This window comes from Pantherophis guttatus, chromosome 2, assembly GCF_059756535.1.
Source record: "Pantherophis guttatus breed Tessera chromosome 2, ASM5975653v1, whole genome shotgun sequence".
Lineage (NCBI taxonomy): Eukaryota > Metazoa > Chordata > Lepidosauria > Squamata > Colubridae > Pantherophis > Pantherophis guttatus.
The window spans coordinates 113,359,191-113,367,678 of record NC_142064.1 but is presented as its reverse complement, the minus strand read 5'-3'; the positions used below and the strand labels follow the sequence as shown (position 1 = coordinate 113,367,678).

The following is an 8,488-nucleotide window of genomic DNA, read 5'->3' as shown; positions in this document are numbered from 1 at the left end:
TCTTAAAGGTACAGGAGCTCTGCCTTTTCTGAGGACTGCCTTGACATTTTAACCTCTATTTGCATATTTGGCAAATGTCCTGGGGGACCAGTCAGGAAATGGTCAGAGTCCTTGCGGGGACTAGGGCATAGCATGAATGTAAGTATGATACATATGTCTTGAAAAGTAGACTTCGTGTGTCACATAGTTGTGCATGAGCAAAGGTCTGCAATACTGACCTGATTTCAAAATGTGAGTGCTTAGTAACATTAAGAAATGTTCCTTCTCACATTAGCGTATGTACCCACAGCTTGATCTGATTGTAAATTTGTCCAGGTAGTGGAAGAGGAAGAAACTGAGAGAAAACAGGAAGAATGTGTGTGTGTGTGTGTGAGAGAGAGAGGGGGGGGGGGCAAAGCTACCTCCTATTGCTGAGTCTTGCCTCTCCCCTCATCTCAGCACAAAGTAAATTGTATACCCCAGCAGCATTCAATGTGTGGGTAAGACTCCCTCTCTTGCTTCCCTCCCCACCAAGAGCCAGTTTGCAGAGCTCTCTGCAGGAATAGGCCCCTCCTGTGCTCAGGGTAACCTTAACCCCGCTGGGCTCCTGCCAAACAGATGCAGGGGACTGGAACAGGCCCAAGCAGAGCTCAGCGCTTGTGAGTATTTTAGGAAAGCTCAGTGCTAGCGCTCTCTCTCTCTCTCTCTCTGTATTAAAGGACCACTTCTCTCTTTTCTTTGTGTTAATTCCTTTTCTGTAGTTTGTAGTTCCATTCCCTATCTTCCCCCCCCCCTTCTTGTATGTGGGAGAGTATGCAGTAGACAAGTATGCAGTAGACATTAGAGAAATGGATTTCCTGCATTTTCAAAATCTTCCCTTCACACCCTTCCTTGATTTTTCCCTTTCCTCCCTTACCTACCCCCTCCACCCAAAACCAAGAGCTCACATTTCTGTTTATTGATTGATTCATTCTCTGAGAGAAACCACATTTTAAAATAACTTTTATTAAAGCTGAGAGACAAAGAAGGAGGTGCTGTCCAAGCCCAGGATAGTTGGCAGCCTTGATGCTTTAAGAGGCCCAGTTGGGGTAGGAAAGGATCTCCTGCTTTGTCCAAGCAGAATAACATTCACTGCATCATCGGTGAGGCCTTGTTATAAACAGAGTCCAGTGTCGAATAGTTGCTGGCAGATACTCTGTCAGTGATTCCATGGTGATATGGCAGCCTGGGTAAAGCTTTGAAGAGGACTTACAGATTGATTTATATCCTCCAGACATTCTCCAGTCTAAAAATCAGATTTCACCCCCAAAGAGAGAGAACCAAATTGGGGAAAAATGCTCCATGTGATTTTAGATAGGGAAAACATTAACTAAGATGACAATTGAATAAAGTTAAATGGGTGGTGGGTGCCGTGGGGAAGGAATGTCCTGGAGATTAAAAACATGAATGAAAACCAATTACTCTGGGAAGTCAGAAGGGGATATTTGGTGACCAGAAGAGCAGATAGCAAATAGTATCCTAAAGAGATGAAAAATTTCTCATAGTGCATCCTTAAGCTCACTGACTCAACAAACTTTAATATGTTGTGGTTATTGAGAGAATAAATTGGGGATTTTCAATGAATTTATGGAAATTTAGTCCAGTCTTGCTTATTTATTAGGCTAATTCACAATATATAACTAGAGAAAGAAATATTTCTTAAAGGTCTATGATTGTTTGAAATATTGTACATAGATTTAATAAATGATCCTGGAACTTTTCTTATACAATGCCCCCTACTGGAGACAGAACAGCATGGCAAGTGATGGACTGGCTTTCTGACCCACTCTTTGATCACTCATAACCTGAATGTATAAGATACAAAGATTATAATATATTTCAGATTTTTTACTCTAGAAGGTCCTTTATATTGTATTATTATAATTGTAGTTTGTCATAGTATTGTTTTATCCTAGGTTTATATATGCAGCTAGCTATTATGATAAGCAAAATTATTACACTTCCTTTTCTGATATTCTTGTATTTCTTAGTTTGCTTTCCTACCATGATCAAATGCTGTATTCAGTCTGCTGCTTCTGTATTTATAACCTAGGACCACGTTACTTTCCCCCATGTCAATTACTGCATTGTAACTCTCTACTTCAAATCACAGGGAAAAACCCTAAGGATGATAGGACATACAATCCAAAGCCTTTAGAGAGCATGAGATTACGGAAAAGGAATTTTGTAGTAATAATAAACAAATCTGCCAGTGGATTAAACTTGAACTATTCAAGGAACACTCATGCTGACAGGGATAGAGGAATATGTATTTCAAGAGTGAAAGTTTGGGAGCTCAAAAGAGTAATTTGTAGGAGAGGCGTTATTTTACAAAATAAAAATGATCAAACTATTGTGGTTTTCTGATGCTGCTGCAATAGATTTACACTGTGTTTATGAGGTTCATGCTAAAGTTATTGTCAAACATTTCTTCCAAATATTGCAAGAAAGATGTGAAAATTCTTATATTCTAGTAGGAATTTATATATTGCATAACAAATATTTCCTGAATCTATTTTGCTGAAGAACTTTCAGTTGACAGGTATGCACTGTCTCAGTTATTCTGAAAAATAGTTGGGTGTTTTGGTGACAAATCTGTTGACTTTTAACTTTCAAGACTCAATTTCTAAATTTTGTGTCAGATGTGACCATCTGAAGATCTATCCTACTCCATCCCAGGGGTAAAATCCAAAATTTTTCCCTACCAGTTCTGGGGGCATGGCTTGGTGGGCATGGCAGGGGAAGGATACTGCAAAATCTCCATTCCTACCCCATTCTGGGGCCAGCCAGAGGTAGTATTTGCTGGTTCCCCGAACTACTCAAAATTTCCACTACCGGTTCTCCAGAACCTGTTAGAACCTGCTGGATTTCACCCAGGGGTGAAATGGTCCCGGTTTGGACCGGATCTTCCGATCCAGAGGTGATGGCGACGGGTGGTTCAGAGAACCAGTAGCAAAAATCCCTGCCCTCCCCAACCCATGCACAGCTGAGCCGCGCGATCATCAGAGGCTTTTTTTTTACTTTTAAAAGCATTTTTTCTACAACCTCTTCGGCGAAAAAAATGCTTTTAAAAGTGAAAAAAAAGCCTCTGGTAATCACGCAGCTCAGCTGGGATCGTCAGAGGCTTCTGAAAGCATTTTTTTCTGCAACCTCTTTGGCCAAAGAGGTTGTAGAAAAAAAATGCCTTTAAAAGCCTCTGGTGATTCCAGCTGAGTTGCCTGATCATCAGAGGCTTCTAAAAGCACTTTTTTCTGCAACCTCTTCAGCTGAAGAGATTGTAGGGGGGGAAAAATGCCTTTAAAAGCCTCTGGCGATCCCAGCTGAGTTGCCTGATCATCAGAGGCTTCTAAAAGTACTTTTTTCTGCAACCTCTTCAGCTGAAGAGATTGTAGGGGGGGGGGGAAATGCCTTTAAAAGCCTCTGGCGATCCCAGCTGAGTTGCCTGATCGTCAGAGGCTTCTAAAAGCACTTTTTTCTGCAACCTCTTCAGCTGAAGAGATTGTAGGGGGGGGAAATGCGTTTAAAAGCCTCTGGCGATCCCAGCTGAGTTGCCTGATCGTCAGAGGCTTCTAAAAGCACTTTTTTCTGCAACCTCTTCAGCTGAAGAGATTGTAGGGGGGGAAAATGCCTTTAAAAGCCTCTGGCGATCCCAGCTGAGTTGCCTGATCGTCAGAGGCTTCTAAAAGCACTTTTTTCTGCAACCTCTTCAGCTGAAGAGATTGTAGGGGGGGGAAAATGCCTTTAAAAGCCTCTGGCGATCCCAGCTGAGTTGCCTGATCGTCAGAGGCTTCTAAAAGCACTTTTTTCTGCAACCTCTTCAGCTGAAGAGATTGTAGGGGGGGAAAATGCCTTTAAAAGCCTCTGGCGATCCCAGCTGAGTTGCCTGATCGTCAGAGGCTTCTAAAAGCATTTTTTTCTGCAGCCTCTTAAGGTTGTAGAAAAAATGCTTTTAAAAGTAAAAAAAAAAAAGTTGGCCACGCCTACCCAGTCACATTACCCCCCCTCCCCACCAAGCCACGCCCACAGAACCGGTAGTAACAAATTTTAGATTTCACCCCTGCTCCACCCATATAGATCATTGTTCATGAATAGCAGTAAAGGAAAAGTTATTGTGTGGATAAGCAACCAAGATTCAAGCCTGAAGGGCTTTTGAAATGACCTGTTTCCACAATTCAGATAAGGCTCTAAGGTGCTTACAGAAATGCCTGCTGTTATTTTATAGTTATGAATTCTTGAATGTGATCTTGCTTCATGCAGATCTAAGATGAGGATACAAAGAGTGGCAATACTTGACCAAATGTGCATTCTAGAATATGCCCTCACATCTTCTGCAAGGGAACCCGGTGTACCCTTGACATTGTAAAAAAAAGAGAGTTCCTGCAAGTAGAAAGTTTAAAAATCATTGCTGGTCAGAAAGTAGGGAGTCTTTGGAATTCGTATTCAGTTTAGTGTAGTTTAGTGTAGTTCTTTGATTAGTCTATAAACACAGGAAATTCCAATTTTAGAATCATGTGTGAAACCTTTTCAACAGTGTCTTCCAAGTTGGTAGTTGCCAGACTGATATTTGTACAAAGAAGTAATTGGCTATGTCTCCTTGAAAAATGCAGAAATATACTTTGAGACATCCTCCTTCCAAAACAGAAACAGTGGCTGAGAGACATTACATAGCCTCCCTACCCTAATATCTTTTGAAGATAGGTTTGACAGTTTGCCAATAAGATTGAACTATTTGTCTTTCTTTTTATCTGTTCAGTTGAATGGATTTTGGCTTTTATATCTAATGGTGTGCCTTTTGGTCTGTATACTCATTGAGCAGATTGCTCTGATTTTTATTACTATTTTTTGAGGAGGGGAGTTCTTAGGATGCTAGGAGTCTTTCCATCCTGTTGCTATGCCGCCATTTTAGGGGAGTGCATGGTTGGCAGTATGTTCCTATCTCACTCCTATTTCTGTCTCCTTCGCCTTCATCAAATGGCTGCAGCAAGCGCAGGCTGCTCATAAAACCTGGCTGCCAACGGGCACCGGGGCAGTGCCAAGTCTTCTCTTAAAGAGACAAACACCTTTTTCTTTTTTTGTGATTAACTGTCCAGCTACAATTAGGCAGCAAAGAAGGCTAGGTTTCAGCATGAAAGTATCTTTTCCACCATCTATACCACCGTTTACTTTTTTTTCTTTCTCCATCTTTTTCATGACAATTTCAGATCTCTGTGATTCCTGTTTCTCTTATATCTTCTAGATCTTATTGCTAATAGTTAGTATCCACATTTTTTATTATTACTATTTTATTATTTTTATATTATACTGCTTTTATTAATTTTATTAATAACTCTAGGTGGCAAGCATACCTAATACTCCTTCTTCTTCCTATTTTCCCCAAAACAACAGTCCTGTGAGATGAGTTGGGTTGACAGAGAGTGACTGGCCCAAAGTCACCCCGCTGGCTTTCATCCCAAGGCAGGACTAGAACTCAATCTACTGTTTTGATTCGTAATTATTTCCCCAAATGTAGTAACATTTCTAGAACTAGACATGTAATTCAGGAGATGCTACTTTCTCTGTTTTTTCCTCCTGCTGCTTGTCTCAAGTTCTGGGAATCATTTTAGTATTATTGTCGATTTGTGCCTCATTTGATCTATTATTTCTGAATCTTAGGCTCTGGAGCAGTTTTAATACAGATTCTTAATTTTTAATTAAGAAATACAGAGCAAAAATGAATGCTATATTTAGATTAAATAATTGCCAGTATAATATTTTGTTTGGATAAATCTACCAACTGGCCACTTAAGAGATTAGTACAACAATGTTGGAAATTACTTTTGAACTAATAAAAGCGATCCAATCCCTTGTTAGATGTCATAGAATCCCTCTTCTTTCTTGTCTACAGTGGCCACATACACTGACTCTGGATTTGACCCAGTTTGATTATATTCAGGGCACCATTCAAGGCCATTCTTAAAATTCAGATTGGTTTGACTCTTCTCTGGGTTCATGGTTCCATTAAAAGACTTTCCTGACAGGGAGTGATGCCATCTAGTGGCAGTAGACCATATTATAACTTTTTTCTAGTGTGTTACAGTACTGTAGCTATTTACAACAGTGGTCCCAAGATTACAGCACTTCATAATTTCACCCAAATGCAATTTTGCTATTTTTTTCTGTCTTACACCCACACATATGTTCACAAGCATTTCCACACTCCTAAGTCTGTGTGGTTTACGTATTTGCAGCTTTTATTTTACAGTATACTTAACCCAGAGTTGAAGGGATGGGTCAGTCTGTTAAATCCAATTGTTTATGGTTTCTTATTTTTCCATCCTTAAATTTATTTGATCCAATTTATGCATCCCACAATAAATGGTTTTATTCATGTTTTCTGAATCATGAACACAACAATAAAAATTAAGTGCTATTTTCCAAATATCATTGTTTTCTACATGTATATAGGCTTAATAAGTTCTGGTTGAATGTACTTGCATTAAAATACAATGTGTTTTTTTCTCTTATATGCCTACTGAATAACTGCATCATTCTGAGAGGCTTAACAGTGTGAAAATTCATTGCTTTCTATTTAGTATTTTTCCATTACTTCTCTCTCATTTTATCTCTATCACCTGCTGCCGTATGAAACTGAAATTCTTTTGAAAAACAATTCTGAACAACTAGTTTAGTTTTCTTAATGCAGAAATGCATCTTGCCTTTCTTTTTTTTTTTTACTTGCCTTTACCTGCTTTAGCTTTCTCTCCTAGAATTTCTATCTCTCTTTTTTTCTCTCCCCTTCCCCCCCATTTTACCACTTTCTCTTTGCCATCCCGTGCAATTGCCATTGCATTCTTGCCAGAATTTGCCATTTTTTGGCCCAGACCAGCACTTGCTCCAGAATCCCCGACTGAGTTGGGGATCAGGAAGTCTTTCTCTAGCTTTGGAGAAGTTACTGGGCAGGGAATTTTGCCAGTATTGTCTAGGGGGTATACATACCCCTCCTCCTTTTTTTCTGTCTCCTTGCCAGTCAGAGGCCTCCAAGTCATCACAATCCCAACCAGAATGGTTGGGGTAGATGCAAAGTGCCAGCAGCTTCCTTTGGCTGTGGAAGAGTCGGCACTGTGCCAACTCGGGCATTTTTGTCTTTTCTTCTTCTTTATGTGCCTTTAGAAAGATAGGCAAAGTGATTTTAACACCAAATTAAAAACAGTGCTTTATTTTAGTAAAAGATCTCTTTCACCTTGTGAGAACAAGATAGTTTGGTAGAAAAAGAAGTAGGGGTGGAGTAAGAATATTGAGATTTTCTATAGAACAGTTTTCCTAATTCTATAAAATGTAAATCAGGGGTGAAATGCTCCCAATTCGGACTAGATCAGGCGATCCAGTAGCGATTGTGGCAGGTGGTTCGGAAAACCAATAGCGATGTTGGCACGAGGCTCCACCCACCCGCCCAGGTGGCATTACTTCCTGCTTTTAAAAGTTAAAAAAAAAAAACTCTGATGATTGCGCGCCACAACTGTGATCATCAGAGCCTTTTTTTACCTTTTAAAAGCATTTTTAAACAACCTATCTGCCCGAATAGGTTGTAAAAATGCTTTTAAAAAGTTAAAAAAAAACAGTTGGCCACGCCCACCCAGTCACATTACACCCCCCCAAACCACACCCACAGAACTGGTAGTAACAAATTGTACATTTCACCACTGATGTAGATTAAAAATATAATGCAGTAATAATAGTAAATACTAGTGTTTCTTTATCTGAGAATTTGGGACTAGATACGCCTTACCTCTGAATGTGTTAATCTTTATCCCAATTGCTCCATTAATATACAAACCTCATGGGATTGTATGATGTACAAAGAGATAATAATTCTATGGTTCTGCAGCATGTGTTGAAGCCAGTTTGGAAAAGCAGTACTGGAGACCCAAGCTGATGGCCTTTTGCCAGATGACTTTTTGTGTCCTGAATCCAGAATGAGCCCTGCTACTATTGGTTCCTTCCCATCCAGTAAAAAGAACTTATTTTATCTTGCTTGGGCATCAAAATTGTGGGCTCAGCTGTTCCAAAGTGTTTTATCAGTCTTGCCTTCAGCCCTTGGGGATCCCAAACTCAGTTTTACAAGAAAATTAGAACAGAGGTATCTATTTTATACTGCAGTAATTTCCATTTTAGTGATTTTTAGGTGATTTGGGATTATGATTCCCAAATTTCTAGCATATTGTGGCAATGGCCATAGAGCACTGAATCCTAAATTTATTTAGCTCAGTCTTGCAGTTGCAATTCCTCAGCTTCTTTCCCATCCACTGGAAAAACACGAGACAGCATTTGCCTATATGCATATGGTGATATGGGTTTAAAGTCAGTTATGAGAATACTATTTTAGCAATTCTAATACGCATTTCAGCCCAGATGGATCATTAAGCTGACCTTTGAGCTGGCATGATCAGTTATGAGAGTTTCTTGCCCAAGAAAAAAAAGAGATTTAATTCAA

The 8,488-nt window shown here is 39.7% G+C and overlaps 1 protein-coding gene and 1 long non-coding RNA gene across 40 annotated transcripts in view; both read left to right on the top strand.

Moving 5' to 3' along the window:
• Positions 1 to 8,488, top strand: part of NFIX (nuclear factor I X) — a 267,955-nt gene that overhangs the window by 186,828 nt on the left and 72,639 nt on the right. The gene's annotated exons all lie outside the window — the stretch shown is intronic.
• LOC148115272 (uncharacterized) overlaps positions 1 to 8,488 on the top strand; it is a 44,663-nt gene that overhangs the window by 19,160 nt on the left and 17,015 nt on the right. The gene's annotated exons all lie outside the window — the stretch shown is intronic.